We start from the raw sequence: 20,519 nt of genomic DNA on the forward strand, positions 1-20,519 counted from the left end.
TTACCCTAGATGCCCACTTCAAATTCCTTGGTGATGGGTGCACTTAGTGTCCAAGTCAAACACATCATTTTCAAATGCTTGTCTATCACTCCATTTCTTCTATTTTGAGCTGCATTTAAAAAAAAATAATAATAAATTAAGTGCATCTGGTGCTGAAAAGTTCGATAATACATTTTTTGGTAGTGGATGCATTGTATGATTTGATTGTTATTTGTAATAAATGCATTATTTTTTTCCTAATTGCATTTTATGTACTATTCCTATCAGCATTAAGCTTAGATGAGTTATTAATCATAGTGGGTTCTTGCAATGGAAACAGGCACCACTATTATAATTTTTTTAAAATAGCTACGGATTTTAGCCGTAGCTCTTGTTTTAAAAAACCATAGCTATTGCTAACTTCAGCATATTGCTACGGATTTCATTTCACTTTTAGCTACTGATATTATCTGTAGCCGTAGGTACATTTCACTACAGAAATTATATCTACTGCTTTTTTCCATAGCTAGTGATATCTATTGCTACATATGTAATCTGTAGCCGTAGGTATATTTCACTTCAGAAATTATAGCTACGGCCTTTATCCGTAGTTAGTGATATCTATTGCTATGGATTTAATCTATAGGCGTAGGTACATTTCGCTACTGAAACTATAGCTACGGCTTTTATTCGTAGCCATTGATCTCTATTGTTACGGATGCAATCCGTAGCCATCAGTTTTTTGACCTTTAACTACACCACCAATAGCTACGGACGTGCTACGGACTAGATCTGTAGCAAAAGGCCTTTAGCTACGGTTTTTATCCATAACCTTCGCCCCTTTTTCTAGTAGTGGATGTACCCGATCTTCCCTTACACTGTGCACCTCTAAAAAAAATACATAGGTCCTTTGAGAACACCTTCCCAAGCCCTTTACAAGTGTAGAAAAACCTCTCCCTTAATAAAGCCTAGCCCCTTAAGAGAAAACACTCGTATAAAATATAGTCATAATGAAAAAATCAGACTTAAATACATTGCTTCACGTAAAATCATAAAACCTGACAATTGCACCACGGTCGATCGACGATCAACTATGAACATCACAGCGAGTCACAGTCGACCATGGAATTCCACATTGACCGTGAACATCAAAGTGAGTCACGATCAACCGTGGATTCTCATGATCGATTGTGCCCTACATAGTGCAAGGCATCTACACGACAATCTTCACCTTGACTCACATTTTGCCAAGTCACCGTGAAACCCTCCCATACAACTTCCACCTTGAGTGTAAACCACTCCCTACTTCCCTCTACTGGAATGTAGCTCCATCTGCACCACATGTGTAAGGGTGCCCAATCTCATCAATGGCTAGTGAGATTGATTGTAAGGCTCGTCCCCACAACATGTGATATTGTCCATTTTCCCGAAGCTCACGGATTTAAAACGTGTCACATCTGTTAAGGAAGGAACTCAACTTATATCCACAACAACTTCGGACGATTCTTCTGATGTGGGACAAAGTTCTACCTTCACTATGTGCACAGTAGCCTACTAACCACTGGTAGCTCACCCAGGCCCTTAGGCCCCGCCCACATCAGCGTCCGCCCACATGTGCCCGCCCACATGTGACCACAGTGATGGGGCGTCACAATATCCCACACCGAGGGCAGAGCCGTCCTCAGCTCTGATACCACTTGTAAGGCCTGTCCCCATAGCATGTGATATTGTCCACTTTGCCGAAGCTCAAGAATTTAAAACGCATCACATCTGTTGAGGAAGGAACCCAACTTATAGCCACCACAACTTCGGACGACTCCAAGCTTAATCAAGTCATCACTCTGAGAGATAAGTTCCTGCATATTGTGAAGCTATTACTTATTCATTTTAGATTCTTTTTATAGCTTTTTGTATTTGATTTTGTGATCTCTTGATTCAACTTTATTGTATTAAAAAAGGAGAATTGTGATTTATCCTTATGAGATCAAAATCAAATCAAGCTAGCCCAAGTTAATTTAATTTAAAAATCATTTAGACCTAAAACCCCTTCATTTGTGAGATTGGACATTAAACATCTATGTCTATATCGAATTGGTCCTAATTTATATCCCTGTCTATTGTCAAATTTGTGGTGCCAAAATCACTGTTATATATAACTTGCATATGTGAAGCTCTCTCAAGGATCAACATTCATGAACAAGCTAAGCTCACAACAAGCAAAGCTCACAAGTACAAGGATCAATCTTAAATGCAAGAACTGCTCACAAGACAAGACTCAAGCCGCAAGACTTCAAGAAGAGTACAAGGCGTTTGTAAAGAACTCAAGACACTTTCAAGATTGAGCTACATCAAGAGTTTAACTACATCAAGACTTCAAGGCCCATACTTTAAGGTCATTAGTTCCTAATGTTTCAATGTCCATACTTCATGGTTGAGGTTTGATGACCATAGGTTGACCTTAGAAGTAGGTCATTTTGGATACATAAGTCGAATGTTTATTTTACATGAGTTTGGTCTGTTCTTCGACTAGTCCTAGGCCTTCTTCGACTAGTCCTAGACTTGCTTCGACCGGTCTAAGAAATTCCTCGTCGTGAGTTTGTTACAAATTTCGGATAAAATATGTTAGGCTTCGACTAGTCCAGAATCTGTTCGACCAGTCGAACATGTAGGAACAATTTCGACTGCATCTTCGACCAGCCGAAAATCTTCGACTCAAAATCCAGCGATGTTTTAGGTTCTTCGACTGTCGAAGGAAACCTAGACTCGAGGAGACCTACGACCACGAAGGAGACCTTCGACCATCGTAGAACGGTCGAGCTTATCCCGCCGGATCTTTCAAATATCTATTGCTTCGACTAGTCGAAGAGCTCCCTAGACTAGTCGAAGCGCGATCCGCTCACCTATAAATAGTGCACGAATCTCAAGAAATCATCGAATTAATTAATCCATTTAAGCCAATCTTCGTCGAACTTCCGAGAGATAATTTCGTGCTCCATCTAAGCTAAGTGTGCTTATTTAATATTCTCTTTCCTTAGCTTTATTTAATTGATTTTGTTTCGCTATTCCAATCTAATTTGATAAGAGGAATTGTTATTCCCTTTCTTTGGAATCAAAATCAATTAAGCAAGCCCTATTTGGTTTAATTTAAAATCTATTAGAATTAAAACCATTGTAATTGAGTACTGGACATTGAACTTGGACATTCAATCATCTACTCTGATTTGGTTCTACCGGGCCGCTACAACGAAGGAGATAATCGGTATTTTACATTTAATTGTAAATTCCTTTCTGTTTTGGTTTCTTTCAAGATTTGCCGGAAAAATCTTGTTGTATTGGTTATCCGAGGAGAGCCAGAAAACTCGAAGTGGGGTTTTTAATTGTGTAAGCCCATGACAAAGACACAATTGTAAAGGTTTTGGGTGAACCGGGAAAACCTATTTTGTTAGTGAAGCTAATATCCCTGTGTGAGGATATTAGAGTGGAGTAGCATTTTGTGTGGTCGTTGTTTAACAGTTGGTGTACACAAAGCGAACCACTATAATCCCTTGTGTTGTGGTTGAATGATTTATACTTGATCTTTAATTATTCTTTTGTGGGATGTATGTATGGTGGTGAATGTTGTAATCATTTAATTCAAGCATTGTGAGAATGTTGTAATAGTTTAGAATTTATTTTCTGCTATTCCTTTATCGCTTGATATTCTATTTCTTTTAAAAGTTGTTCCAGCAAGGTTCCCCTGCCATTTTTATGGTGTATGGCTGTCCCTAGAACAATACATTTGTGATTACAATTTATTTTAATTCAGCTTGTATTTATTTTCGTATTCCTCTTCGATTTGAGATTTGATACAAAGATCTTTCTAGAAATAAGGTTGTCCTACCATAAACTCGGTTTTGGTGTAAGGTTGTCCTCAGAACAACATTTGTATCAACCTCTCAAAATCTGAATTTTGAGGTTATTTTACCTTCTGGCATTGTGATTTATTTTGGCTATCATATTCTTTTTAATTCCGCTGTTATAAGTTTTATTTGGCATTGTCCTATTCACCCTCCTCTAGGACATATAGCTAGGCCTTTTCAAGTGGTATCAAAGCCTAATAGCACTTTTTTATTCTTGGATTTAATTCCTGAGCTAACGATTTAAGCATTTAAGATGTCAAATTTTGATAGCCTTTTCAGTCACTAGGCCTCCACCTTTGGATGGCTCCAACTATGCCATTTGGAAAGCCAGAATGAGGATCTTCCTCAAATCAATGGATGAAAATGTGTGGCAAGCCACAGTGACTGAATGGAATCCTCCTATCATGGAAGTTACTGGGGTTGATGGTTCAAAATCTATGAAAGTCACACCATATTACCAATGGACCACTCTTTAGAAAAGTGAGAGTAGTGTAAATGTTAAAGCACTAAATGCAATTACTTGCGCACTATCACCGGATGAGTTCAAAAGAATCATTTCTTGTGATACCGCAAAGCAAGCTTGGGATATATTAGAAAAGACACACGAGGGTACTACAATTGTCAAACAATCTAAAGTCCAACTCCTCACAACCAGATTTGAAGAAATTCATATGGAGGAAAATGAAATGTTTATGGACTTTTACACTAGATTGAATGACATTGTAAACTCAATGTGGGGTCTTGGCGATAAAATCCCAGAAAGTAAAGTGTGTGCAAAAATATTACGCTCACTTCCTGAACGGTTCAATTCTAAAGTAACCGCGATCCAGGAACTTCGTGATATGGATAATATGAGGGTAGAAGAACTAGTTGGTTCTCTACAAACCTACGAGTTAAACTTTAAAGCTCCTAAAGGTAAATCTATCGCACTAAAATCTTCTAAATGTAATTCAAAAGAAAATTCTAATTCAAAAGATGATATGGCTCTTTTAGCTAAGAAATTTTACAAGATTTTCAAAAGCAAGAAAAGGGTTGATTTTCAAAAATCAAATGATAAAAAGAAGTTTAGACCCAAATCTCAAAATTTTTTGAAAGATAGCAATGTTACAACTGTCCAGAATATGGGCACTTAGCAAATAGATGTCCTAAAAGGGACAAACCCAAGAAGAAGGGTATGTTGGCTACATGGGATGAATCATCCGATTCTGAAGGTTCTCCTGAATTCTCAAACTGAGTCGGGCAATGAGGTTAAAGCTCTTATGACTCTAGCCAAATTCACATTTTCGGATAATGACTCAACAAGTGAAGAAAATCTGAATAGTGAATGTGAAAATGAAGATGATCTTCAAGACGCTTACAATGCCCTATATAAGGAAAGTTGTAAAATTGTGACAAACTTAAACTTCAAAAAGAAAAGTTTTCTAAACTCAAAAATTGTTTTGAATCACTTGTCTTAGAAAAATCACAAATTTAGATTGTTTTGAAAAATCAAAATGCGATTTGGAATTCAAAAACTCACTAATTATTGATTTAAAATCTGAAATTGAGAAACTTAAAACTAAAGTATCTTCTCTTCGAGTTTAAAGGACACATGGAAATATGCCCAAGGTGATCCAAAGTTAGAAAACTTTTATCCGGATCTAGAAAATGTGGTGATCGATCCGGGTTGGGCTATGATAAAAATCTACCTCCTAAAAAAAAGTATACTCCTCCTATGTTTGTTAAAGGAGAGTCCTCAAACTCAAAAGGGAAAAGTACTTATCAAGATTTTTCTAGAAATTCAAAAACTTTTCAAAACCTAGAAGCAGCCATGTCAACTTTAATCCAGAAATGAAATCCACTAGCTGAAAAGATAGTTAATTTACTCAAGGAGCTCTTAAAATCTAACTCTATAGGTCATTCCTACAAATATACACAAAAGAAGACCAACTATGTTCCTAAACCCAAAACAGCTATGAAATGGGTTCCTAGTCACCTGCTTGGTTGCTCACACCGCTTTCAAAGCAACAAGTCATTCAAAGTGGTACCTAGATAGTGGATGCTCCAGGCATATGACAGGTGACAAAGCTTTATTCACGGATCTCTGAAAGATATGACTGATGGTTCAGTCACATTTGGTGATGGTAGCAATCGCAAGATTATTGGCCAAGTTACTGTTCAAATTTTTATTCTTCCCGTGTTTAAAAATTTTTTATATGTTGAATGCTTAAAACATAACTTGCTTATTATATCACAAATATGTTATAATAAACATAATGTTCGGTTTTCTAATCAAAGCCGTGAGATACTAAACAATAAGGGTTCTCTAATATTAACGACGTAGAACGTCCGAAAATTGCTATATTATTAGCGAATCCACTCATCTAATCAAACATGTTACATGGTCCATACAGATAGACCGATTTATGGCACAAACGTCTTGGACATGTACATTATCGAAATTTATATAGATTGAGCAAACGAGAACTTATAAGAGGTTTACCCAAACTTCAAAAATTAGATAAAATATGTGGTGAGTGCCAGATAGGCAAACAAACAAGGAACTCACACAAAAAGGTGAATTCAAATACCACATCAAGACCACTCGAACTTCTCCACATGGATCTGATAGGACCTACCAGAACAGAAAGTCGTGGTGGGAAAAAGTATATCCTGGTAATAGTTGATGACTTTACCAGATTCACTTGGGTAGTCTTCTTAAGGGATAAATCTGAAACCCTTGAAGAAATAAGAAAAGTTTTCAAAAGGATTCAAACTGAAAAATCTTCTCAAATTAGTAAAATTCGTAGTGATCATGGATCTGAATTTAAGAATAGCAATTTTGAGAAGTTCTGTACCGACCAAGGAATATTACATGAATTCTATGCTCCCAAAACTCTACAACAAAATGGAATTGTAGAAAGAAAGAATAGGGTGCTTCAAGAAATGGCTAATGTCATGTTGAATAGCATGAAGCTCTCTAAAAATCTTTGGGCTGAAGCAGTCAACACAGCTTGCTATATTATTAACCGAGTCTACACTAGCAAAGATAATAATAAAACGGCTTACGAATTGTGGTTTAATAATGTGGTTTAATAAAAAGCCTACTGTTAAATACTTTCGAGTTTTTGACAACAAGTGCTATATTTTACGTGATCGTGAAAATTTGAGAAAATTCGATGCGAAGAGTGATGAAGGTATTTTTCTAGGATATTCCTTAAACAGTCAAGCTTATAGGGTTCTGAACAAAAGGACTGGTGTGATTCAAGAATCCATTAATGTTGTCATTGATGATCACTTAAACACGCCAATTTCTAATTCAGATAATGATGAAGTACTAATCATTGATAAACCTGATACTTTATTGAATTAGACTGATTCTGAGTTGAGGATTGTTAAAGATCATCCAACCACACAAATTCTTGGAAACCCTCTCACCGGTGTTCGCACCGTAAACAACTTGAGGATATATGTAATTTTGTATGTTTTACATCCCAAATAGAACCATCTAACGTAAAAGAAGCTCTTGCTGATGAGAACTGGATTGTTGCGATGCAAGAAGAACTCAACCAATTCGTAAGAAATGATGTTTGGTATCTCGTACCAAGACCTAAAGATAAACACATCATTGGAACAAAATGAATTTTCAAAAATAAGTCTGACGAGTGTGGAAATATAATTAGAAACAAGACTAGACTAGTGGTACAAGGTTATACTCAAATTGAAGGGATTGATTTCGATGAAACTTTTGCACCAGTAGCACGTCTTGAATCTATCAAACTATTTATATCCATTGCATGTTTTAGAAAGATAAAGATCTATCAGATGGATGTGAAAAGTGCTTTTCTAAATGGCGATTCACATGAAGAAGTCTATGTTGAATAGTCAATGGGTTTTGAAGATTCCAAAAATACTGATTATGTATATCGGCTTAAAAGGCACTTTATGGATTAAAACAAGCACCTAGGGCATGGTATGAGAAACTAACGAAATTTCTTTTAAGTCATAATTTTCAAATGGGATCTGTTGATAAAACTCTATTTGTTAAAAAACATAATGATCATATCTTAATGGTGCGATTTATGTTGATGATATCATTTATGGATCAACTTGTACCGACTTAACTACCGAGTTTGCAGATTTGATGAAATCACAATCAAATGAGCATGGTTGGGGAATTGACTTATTTCCTTGGATTGCAAGTAAAGCAACAACTCAAGGAATATTCATTTCTCAATCTAAGTATGCTTTGAATCTAATCAAGAGATTTGGATTTGAGAATGGCAAGAATTTTGATACTCCTATGAGTACTACCCTGAAACTCTTAAAAGACTCTAATGGTAAAAATGTTGACTCAAAACTTTATCGGAGTATGATTGGTAGTTTGTTATATTTAACTGCTAGTAGACCTGATATTTCTCTAAGTGTTGGTATTTGCGCAAGATATCAATCTGATCCAAAAGAATCTCACTTGATTGCCGTAGCGAATTATTAGATATGTCGCAAGTACTGTAAATCTTGGTCTCTGGTATCCTCATGAGACCAGTGTCCAATTAGCTGGGTACTCGGATGCTGACTGGGCTGGTAATCTAGATGATAGAAAATCAACCAGTGGTGGTTGTTTTTACATTGGAAATTGTCTAGTTTCCTGGTTTAGTAAGAAACAAAATTCTATATCACTTTCAATAGCCGAATATCGCAGCTGGTAATGCATGTACACAGCTTGTTTGGATGCAACGAATGCTAAGTGATTATGGAATTAAACAGGATTCTATGTTATTACATTGTGATAATTCCAGTGCGATAAATATTTCAAAAAATCCTATTCAGCATTCTCGTACTAAGCACATTGACATTAGATTTCATTATATAAGGGAATTAGTAGAAGAAAAAGTTATATCTCTAGAATATATTCCTACCGAAGATCAACGAGCTGACATTTTCACAAAACCTCTCGATAAAAGCAGGTTCAAAAAGATGAAATTTGATCTTGGCATGTGCATTTTAAATTGATTATTTATGCCTACTTGTATTATAGTGTATATATTTGCTAGATTGAATTCTAATTTTTGTATAATTTGCAAGAAATATGAATTTTTGGGCATTCTTCGACCTGTCGTGAGTATACTCGACCTGTCGACCTACGACCGGTCGTAGATACCCACGACCAGTCGTAGAACTCGGGAATCACTTAAATTTGGGGATTTTTGCTTTCTTCCTCATTTCGGTTTTCTTCTCTAAGGAGCCGTGCTTCGACTTGTCGAACCCATCTTTCATGTTCTTCAAGGTTAGTGTTCCAAATCACGTTTTTCTTGCAGATTTGTGTCTAGATTGTTTTCTTTTCAAGCTTTAAGCTTTGTATTTTGGATTTCATTGAGATTTGGGGTTTGGATTTTGAAAAATCTGTTTTGAGTAAACCCACTTCTCAATCCTTTGCAACTTCTTATTTCCTTGATATCCTTGTTGCAAATGGCTTCTAGAGGTAGAAAAACTACTTCCCGTGGTCCTTCTTCTTCCTCCAGATCGACCATTATCTCTAAGCGTCATCTTCTTGTTCCCAATGATGATCCATCATATGTTAGGGACATTAGATTACGTAATGTTATTGTTGAACATCCTGTTGATGTTAATCATATTGCACCTTTTGACATCCTTCCTATGCTTGAAGCTGTAGGTTGGGTTAACTTATTACATTGGGGTGGACATGCATAACGGTCCATTGCCCAATCCATGTTTACATGTATTAGTGCTTTCTCACAGGATAATTTAACTTTTAAAATATCTACTAGAGAAGGGCCTTTTGACGTTGATCGTCATTTAATTTCAGCCCTTATGGACATTCCTGTGAATGATGAGGGTATTCCTATCCATAACTTAACTGATAAACCCTCAATGTCTGAAAAACGCATGCTCACTAGAGACTTGTGCAACATGGATGTTCAATGGACTCAAAAAGGGAATGCACTCCCCGTAAGGTATTTGTTACCCAAATACAGAATTCTCCACAAAATCTTTGTGTCTAATTTGTATCCTCGTTCGGGTAATAAATCTGACTTGACTTCGTTTATGGTTCGTGTTATCTATGCTATTTCCAATGGTACTTAGATTTGTTTGCCATCCTTAATCTGTCATTTCATTCTTCAGTTTCGACTCCATCCTGGTCATAGTGACATTCCTTTTGCCTATTTTATGGCTGTATTGGCTACACATATGTTAGTCGATATGCCGGTTGATGAGGCACCTATCCATTATCTGATCTTCAACAATACTAATATCAATAAGATGAAACTAGATCTACTTCCTGAACAAGGTGGTGGTGGTGTTGGTGGTCATGAAGAAGCTGGTGATGACATTAATATGGATGACATTTTTGAGGAACTGGATTCTTACTCAACAAATGATCCAGTTTTGAACCATCTGATGTTGATACACGTCTGAGTGCATTAGAGGGTAAAGTTGAGAATATAAATGTAAAGTTGGAAAACATGTCTGTTGCTCATGATTTGCAATTCAAGTACATGCGCAAATATCTTAGGCGCTTGAACAAAGGCATGCACCAACTTAATCCTTCTATTCCTGCTCCATATCTGGTTCTAGTTCTGATTAGTTTTTATGAGACTTCTGGTCCGTAATAACTTTATAACTTAGCACTTGGTTGATTGATTTTGAGTTGGATATTATCTATGTTTTATGCCGGATATTTATTCTATGTGAAGCTATGCTATTTTGCTCTATTCTCATAACTCCTCATATTTACTCTCATATATTCCCTTATTTAGTTCTCCTTTATTGTTGTCTCCTTTGTCATATTGTGACAAAAAGAGGGAGAAGGGTATGTTCTAAACGATTTGATTGTGAGCGGAGTAGCATTGGTTATGTTACTCGGGGGGGGTATGTATGAACTGGTTAAATGTAACTGGTTGAATGTTGAATGTTGAATATTGATTTGCAGGTAAGCCAATTGATATGACCTGGTTCATAACTCTTTAACCAGTTGTTTTACTTTATGTTTATCTTGGTTATGTGTTTTGTCACTAATTTGACAAGGGGGAGATTGTAAGTGCTATAGTTTATATCCCTGTCTGTTGTCAAATTTGTGGTGCCAAAATCACTGTTATATATAACTTGCATATGTGAAGCTCTCTCAAGGATCAACATTCATGAACAAGCTAAGCTCACAACAAGCAAAGCTCACAAGTACAAGGATCAATCTTGAATGCAAGAACTGCTCACAAGACAAGACTCAAGCTGCAAGACTTCAAGAAGAGTACAAGGCAGTTTGTAAAGAACTCAAGACACTTTCAAGATTGAGCTACATCAAGATTTCAACTACATCAAGACTTCAAGGCTCATACTTCAAGGTCACTAGTTCCTAATGTTTCAATGTCCATACTTCATGGTTGAGGTTTGACTGACCATAGGTTGACCTTAGAAGTAGGTCATTTTGGATACATAAGTCGAATGTTTATTTTACATGAGGTTGGTCTGTTCTTCGACTAGTCCTAGGCCTTCTTCGACTAGTCCTAGACTTGCTTCGACCACCTAAGAAATTCCTCGATCTGTCGTGAGTTTGTTATAAATTTCGGATAAAATCATTAGGCTTCGACTAGTCCAGAATCTGTTCGACCGAAGGAACAGTGTCGACCGCATCTTCGACTTCGAAAATCTTCGACTTAAAATCCAGCGATGTGTTTTAGGTTCTTCGACCTATCGAAGGAAACCTTCGACTAGTCGAAGTGACCTACGACCACTCGAAGGAGACCTTCGACCGCGTAGAACGGCCGAGCTTATCCCGGGATCTTTCAAATATCTCGTTATTGCTTTGACTAGTCGAAGAGCTCCTAGACCAGTCGAAGACACGATCCGCTCACCTATAAATAGTGCATGAATCTCAAGAAATCATTGAATTAATTAATCCATTCAAGCCAATCTTCGTCGAACTTCCGAGAGATAATTCGTGCTCCATCTAAGCTAAGTGTGCTTATTTAATATTCTCTTTCCTTAGCTTTATTTAATTGATTTTGTTTCGGCTATTCCAATCTAATTTGATAAGAGGAATTGTTATTCCCTTTCTTTATAATCAAAATCAATTAAGGCAAGCCCTATTTGGTTTAATTTAAAATCTATTAGAATTAGAACCATTGTAATTGAGTACTAGACATTGAACTTGGACATTCAATCATCTACTCGATTTGGTTCTACCGGCTGCTACAACAAAGGAGATAATCAGTATTTTACATTTAATTGTAAATTCCTTTCTGTTTTGGTTTCTTTCAAGATTTGCGTAAAAATCTTGTTGTATTGGTTATCCGAGGAGAGCCAGAAAACTCGTAGAAGTGGGGTTTTGTAATTGTGTAAGCCCACGACAAAGACACAATTGTAAAGGTTTTGGGTGAACCTCGGGAAAACCTATTTTGTTAGTGAACGCTAATATCCCGTGTGAGGATATTAGGAGTGGAGTAGCATTTTGTGTGGCTGTTGTTTAACAGTTGGTGAACACACAGGCTAACCACTATAATCCCTTGTGTTGTGGTTGAATGATTTATACTTCGATCTTTAATTATTCTTTTGTGGGATGTATGTATGGTGGTGAATGTTGTAATCATTTAATTCAAGCATTGTGAGAATGTTGTAATAGTTTAGAATTTATTTTCGTTATTCCTTTATCACTTGATATTCTATTTCTTTTAAAAGTTGTTCCAGAAGGTTGCCCTCGCCATTTTTATGGTGTATGGTCGTCCCTAGAACAATACATTTGTGATTACAATTTATTTTAATTCAGCTTATATTTATTTTCGTATTCCTCTTCGATTTGAGATTTGATAGAAAGATCTTTCTAGAAATAAGGTTGTCCTACCATAAACTCGGTTTTTGGTGTAAGGTTGTCCTTAGAACAACATTTGTATCAACCTCTCAAGATCTGAATTTTGAGGTTATTTTACTTTCTGGCATTGTGATTTATTTTGGCTATCATATTCTTTTTAATTCCGCTGTTATAAGTTTCATTTAGACCTAAAACCCCTTCATTTGTGAGATTGGACATTAAACATCTATGTCTATATCGAATTGGTCCTAATGGGCTACATCAGAAGAAGAATCTTCAGATAAGTACAATTTCAATTTCTACATTTTTGGTTTGTGAGATTTAATCAGGAAAAACTCATTGTGGGGTTTTTGTGATTGTGTAAAGCCCATTTGAAAAACACAATTGTGAAGGTTTTAAGGTGAACCTTGAAAAACTTTATTTTATAGTGAAAGCCAATATCCCGTGGGTGTGGATATTGGGAGTGGAGTAGTTGTGTGGCTGTTCTTGAACAATTGGTGTACACACACGAACCACTATAATTCCTAGTGTTTGGTTGATGTTGATGGTGATGTATGTGTGGTGAATGTTGTAATTTCCTTTTATGCACTTGTGGTGAATGTTGTAATAATTTAGTTTATTTCATTTGCCTCTTTCTAAGTTTGAGTTTTTGATACTTATAAACATTCTAGAAATCAGGTTGTCCTACTATAAATCTTGGTTTTTGGTGTAAGGTTGTCCTTAAAACTCAGTTTGTATCAACCTCTCAAGACTTGTGCATTTGAGGTTGCTTTTATTTGTATTATCTATCTTTGTATTCTGCATTTATTTTTTAATTTGGCATAGTCCTATTCACCCCCCCCCCCCCCCTTCTCGAACTTAGAGCTCGGCCTTTTCAATCTATGGCATTTTACTTTCACAGCATGTTCTAAATGTGAACTTCATTATCGTATGAACTTTTGTGATTATTGCCCCTATCTTCCCAATGTGCTTGACAAATTCCAACTTCCAGTTCCTTTTTTCCTTTGGCATATTTCTTACATTACTAACCCTTTGCCAATGACTAACAAAATTGGGGAGAACAATATTTCCCACCACTATGTGTGGTACGTTGCTTTGATGATAATGGTGATGTTGGGAAATAGGGGGAGTATGAAGAAAGGGGGAGTTACAAGCAACTCAAGTCATAGAAAGTGTGTAATCGAGCTGTAAATAGGAAAATCTATAAACATGTTGAGTTATGTGAAATATTTAGGGCTTGTTAGGTGTTTTGTCACATAATTGACAAAGGGAGAGATTAAAAGTGCCCTGGTTTGTCAAATTACGTGAGTGTTGAGTCAGTCTGACAAGTAAGCCCCAAGTAAAGATTACAAGACCAAAGACTCAATCAAACTGAAGAAGTTTGAGTGTTCAAAAAGGTAAATAAACCTCACTTCCCTAACCAAACCCTTGAGGTACAAGACCCTATCCATAAGAACTAAAACTTATCCACAACTATTTTTAAAAATCCCTTGGTAAGCTTAGGATTGAACACTTTGAGTATTGGAGGAAAATGAACTATACAGGAAAAAATCAATGTCCTGATGATTGCATCGATATGCAATCAAGGACAATCTTGACGGCATCGAACATGGTTCGATTGCATAAAAAACAAGCCCATATAGTCCATCAACAAACTAAACAAAAGCTAGGAATTGTCGATTGCATCGAAGGAAGTTCGATGATATCGAAATTCAAATTTCAATGGCGTTGAACCCACTTCGTTTAAATCGATTATGGGCTTACTACCTGTTCACAACCCCAAGTGTAGGGTCGCGATGTAGTAATAATCTCGGTGAGACCGAGGTCAAATCCACAGGGACTAATCTCATATGTTTTTGAAAAGAATTAGAACTAGAAGAAGATTTAAATTCGAAATCTGGAATAAGGGAGTAATTGTGATATCGTAGATTGAAACTTGTGAATTTAATGGTGGGAATTAGGGTGCTAAGGATCCACTTGTAGCAACTGGGATGCTACCTTACTTAATTCAAGAGATGATCAAAGTCCTATCTTATCCAGTTGGAGGAAGAGATGATCAAATCTCTAAACTTCTCGTTGATCTAGCCTCAATGGAAGAGAATTGTGGAGATTGGAAGGGATTCCATCACCCAACCATGCCCAGGAGACTATGGCAAACAACAGGATTTACCAATCCAACAATCTTAAATAGGAAAAGAAGGTATTCAAAGCTATCACAGGCTCTATAGTAATTTGAGTCACAATAAACCATTGAAAACTGAAAATATTCCTTAAAATCAACCAGAAATTAATGACATTCAACATAAACATGAGTCAAAACAAAGTAAACATCCCAATCATGCTACAAGCTTCACCTCATAGCCCTAGCTAAGAGGTTTAGCCAACCATAGACATGATTTAACTAAGAACTCTTAAATAAAATATAAAAACAACTAAAGAATAAGAAGAAAGAATCTTGGCGACGACTCTCCACCCTTTTGCTCCACTCCTTAAACCCTAGATGATACCTAAGAACGTCCTAGGGACTCCTATTTATAATTGTGAAGCTCCACCTTACGCACCAACTTGAAATTTCCACAAACCGACTTGAATTACGCAGTCCGTAGCTTTTTTGCGTTACGCTTCAATCTGACCAAAGTTAAATTAGAAGTCAAGTCCGAATTTGGAAAGGATTTTGTTTCAGCAGTTGCCCGATTTCGGTCGAACCGAGTTAGATTCAGTCGGACCAAACTTAAGTTGTCGATTAGACCGAATTAATCTTCGGTCGAACCAAATTAACTCCAAAATTCATCGTTCTTTGCTAGATCTTTTTGTGCACTTTCGGTCGCACTGAATCCTCCTTTCGATTGGACTGAACATGGTATCGGTTGGACCAAATTATCCATCGGTTGAACCGAATTAGCTTCTAAATTCCATTGTTTATCGCTGCACTGTTTTGTGCAAGTTCGGTTGAACCGAACATGGGTTCAATCGGACTGAACCTGTTTATTTTCTATTACAGATTCTGTGATATTTTAAGTGCTTTCTTCAGCTTTTGTACTTGGTTTCCTTGGACCTTTGGCATTTAAATTCTTCATTCTCGGTCTCTTAAGATCCCTCCTTTGCTTAGGTGATTCTTGAGTATCAAATCCATGCTTTTAGGATTCTTTTCAATCCAAGCTCTCAGATTCACCTTGCAACACAAACATGCATAAAATATACCTTTAAGCAGTATCATGTTCATAAAACCAAGATATAAATAGGGGAGAATATATAATATTTGACACTCAACAATACCTCCACATGTGAAATTCTCTATTTTCCATGGTGTAATCGAACCTTATTTGATAACATCGAGAGTAAGTTATCGATGGAATCAAAGGTTGTTCGAATGCATCGATATAAGGACCAGTTTGTCCAGCAAGCTTTCTAAGAAAATCCAATATTTTCGATTGCATCAAAGACAATTCGATGAAATAAAAATTCAAAATTCGATGACATCGAACGTCTGATCGATTGCATCGAAAAGGGATAGATTTGTCCAGCAACTAATGGGTAATTTTTAAAAGGAAATTCTGATGGGATTGAAACATCCCTCGATGATGTCGAAGGGTGCTCGATGAGATCGATCAGAATCTTACCTACACCCAACTGAATATCTTGGTGTAGGTAGTCGATGTAATCGGAGAAGGTTCGATGACATCGAAATTCAAATTTCGATGACATCGAAGACACCTCAATAACATCGACAATGACAAATTTTTGTCCGTTTTTTTACCGTTGAGATTCAACTTTATATAAACCCATGGGTTGCTTCTAGGTAAAATGAGCTATACTTAAAGAGAGTTTGAGAGAGTTATTGCAATAGTTAATACCCTCATCCTCAAGCCCTTTTCCCATAGGAGTTCATCATTCAAACCTTTGCATAAGCATTTACTCTTATCTTCATTGATTGGATTGAATCATGAACTTTGACATTCATTAAGATTCTAGTAACTCTTCTTAAAGGAAAATCATTGTGCTAGAATACTTGAATGTTTAGCTCATGGGAATCTTCTCTAAGTATTTAATTTATATCATTTAATAGAGAAGATTAGACAAAAACCTAAACCTCACAACCTCAGAACATTGAATGGAGCATCAATAAGTGGTTGCAGTTCAAGGGAGCTGAAGACTCTCCATCATTAGGGAAGATTATCTTCCGATTGTGCTAAAATGGTGCTCACTCACTTATTTGTAAGTATACATAGTCTGTTGAGTCTGAAGCCCTTTCATTGTGTAGGATTAGGATTCATAGTTTGAGTTAACAAAATTTTTAAGACCTTTCGTTGGCCTTCGACAGGAGAATACGTTGTCCTTGTGTAGGGCATGTTGCCTTGTGTAGGCATAGGCTGCCTTGTGTAGGCTCCAAGTTATCCATGTGTAGGACTTGTTGCCTTGTGTAAGCATCTAAGATTTTCTTGTATAGGCTACTTAATTAACCTTGTGTAGGTTGTGAAGGTTCATGGTTAACCTGATTTAAAACCATTGGATAGTGCAGTAGGCAAGTAGCCGAACCACTGTATATGTTTGTGTTTGTGATTGATATTTGTGCATTGATCTAACTATGCTTTTATTTCTTGAAAGATTATTTATAATGCATGATTGAATAAATGTCTAAGCATTGATAGGAATCACATTCCGCACACTCTCACATACACTATCTCCATAGGCTAGTTGCTTTACATACAAACCTTGTGTAACCTATGTAATTGGACCCTCTATTGGCTTGGAAGCCATAGAGTTAATTTGCCTTACTTATCTTGATTAAATTTAGGTATTTATGGTGTCATAAGAAAATACTTTTTGAAAAGTCCTATTCACACCCCTCTAGGACACTTGGACATATTTCCATACTTTAATTACAGCGGTCCTACTACAATTTCAGTGAATACCCAACAAGGTGGTCACTTCCCATCATCTTAGCCTCCCCCGATCAGGAGTGTGCTTTTCATTTTCAATTTCCCACAACTGGGAACATGGTTACATTTTAACAAGCTCCCTCTCACGGATGTCATAGGATTGAAGAAATCAATCACTATATTGAAGAAGCGAAATAGGCCTTAATTACAACTCATTCCGACATACGGATCGAGACATAGATTCTTGAGCCTTAAGGGTAGATATATTTTCAAGGGGGGTAGAACGTTAAGAATCCAGTCTAGTTATATTGGTAAATGATCCATCTGATCAGAGTGGCTTAGCAGAAGCATGGTGGGCCCATATTCCATTGGCCTAGGATCGAAGGAAATTAACCCATGTTATAGAAAGGTTAGATCACTAAATGGGATGTGAATTATTGATTGCTTGCCTCTAAGTGCAGAGGTTCATAAGTAATATCCCGTAAATATAGGGTTGATCCCACAGGGAGATGAATTGCGAGAAGGAGAAAATCAAATGCAAAACAAACTAAGTAATAAAAACTAAACTGATGATTTGATTTTGAGAGTTTTGAATGGATGTAATTCAACTAAATTAAAACAACACCCAAGCTTCAAAGTTTCACATATAGGTTAATGTTCCAAAATCTTGATGACTTGGATAACACAACTAGGATCCGAGCACTATGGTCGGCCTAATCAGAAAATAAAACAATTTAAACATTTTAAATAAATGATATAAAACATTAGAAAATCATCGATTTGCACCATTGATATATATTCCCAAGCGCTAGTGATTTTAAGAATTCATATCTATAAGATAATGAGTATCGAAGAAATGTAGCAGGTTCAGAACCTTCCTATCTAGGAAATCTAATTGATTCAGGGTAAGCCTATCCATGAATGTGGATCTCATATGATGGAAACATATGGATCTCACATTAGGATAAAAAATTAAACCTAAACAATAGATAACATGCATACACCATTCTTCTCATCATTAAAATAATCAATCACCATAACTATGAAAACATTAAACCAATGTGTTTCTCTTCTGGCTTGGGCTAGAGGGAACTTAGAAAAACATAACTAGAATAAAGAAAGAAAGAAACAAGAAAGAATAAATATCTAAAAGCTTGCAAAGAAAAATAAATTAAAACTATAAAACTTTATAAAAACCCTAGATCTTACTTTGAAATGCCTTGAATGATACTTAAGAATGCCCTGAGAAGCCCTATTTATAAGTGGGGAACTCCAACTATTACACCAAGTTGGAAAACTCTAGAAACCACCTCAAATTTACATAGTTTGCTAAAATAGACTTCACTCTCCATAGTTTTCCAAAATAGACTTCAGGTTTTAGAATACGCTTTTTTAGGATGATTTCAGGATTCTTCACTTCAAATCTTTGATTCTCTTCATTCGACTTCACTCTGCACAATTTTCCAAAATAGACTTCAGAGTTTTAGAATACGCTTTTTTAAGATAATTTCAGGATTCTTCACTTCAAATCTTTGATTCTCTTCATTCCTCACTTGGTTTTCTTGGATCTTTGGCATGTAAATTCTTCAATCTTAGTCTCCTAAGATCCATCCCTTACCTTGGTGATTCTTGAGCATCAAATTCATGCTTTCAGCACCCTTTTCAATCCAAGTTCTTAAATTCACCTTACAACACAAACATGAGTAAAATAGAACATTAAGCTGATTCATGTTCATAAAACTAAGATATAAATGGGAAAAATTATGCATTATTTGAGTCTCAGCAAATGTCCTTAGAATGTCAATAATGAAATCATCGAAGGAAAATAATTAGGGTTCAAGAACTAGATCAATTCATATAAGTATAAATCGTATCATTAAAGAATAGGCCCAATAATGGGTACAAGCTGTCATGCCCCAATCTTAGAAACCGGGCTCACAAAATTTTTGATCACCGAATCCAGTGCCAACAGCCTCCGTAGTACCCCATTCTCGGCTCCCAGCATCCATACACCAGATTCCGATCCTTAGATCCTATAAGGAGGAATTTTCAATGTACATTTAACTCGTAATAAGCATAACCACAAGTTTACCCAAATCACAAAGGTAACATCACCATCACATATCCACTAATATAATCATTTAAATACAATACTAAAAGGGAAATACATATATCAAAATCAAAGCTCCAGAAGACGGTTGCATGCTCCAAGCTCAACGCCGCTGCAACCTAACGCCACCTGCACGCATCTATCATGCATAAGCTTATAGAAAGCTTAGAGGGTGGTGAAAGTGTGTGCGTAAGTGTCAAGTATTCAATACAATGCCATAATCATACAATGTCAAAAATACTGGCAAGATCATGAATCATATGATATCAGAATAAATGGAAATACTGACCAGTCCATGAGTGCCATCAGTCGTACCAAGGCTATGCGATGCGAAAACATAAACCAATATCACATACTAAGGAAGCAATTTAGATCAACTATGCAATGTGGTGACATAATAAGACAAATATCAAATACTAAGGATGCAATGCAATACGCGAATCCTAGCGAGTCCACGAATGTCGTCAACCTTATCTAGTCCATATAAATGCAGAAATGTACCAACCCAGAATACTATATGTCGTGGATGTAATGCAATATGCAATGCGAATGAAATGACTAAGTTGGAGTGTGAAGTCGAGATGATAGTATTAGTATCGCAGGCTATGGGGTTCATCACAAGGGACTTCTATTTAAACCAGTTTCATACCTAAATTTGGATAGTCAGACTCAAAGTGGTAAACTCCTGATCTCAGGTTAGTCGCGCGCCCTAATCAAAATCCTAGGATTAGTGAAGGTACACGTAACAAATAGTTGCACACCACCAGCCTGAGTGAACAGTGAATGAATAATGAATGGGTAAAATGTTGAGTATGTAACTCCTACTCCATAAATTAGTACTGTACGTC

The sequence above is a fragment of the Magnolia sinica genome, chromosome 1 (assembly GCF_029962835.1).
Source record: "Magnolia sinica isolate HGM2019 chromosome 1, MsV1, whole genome shotgun sequence".
NCBI lineage: Eukaryota > Viridiplantae > Streptophyta > Magnoliopsida > Magnoliales > Magnoliaceae > Magnolia > Magnolia sinica.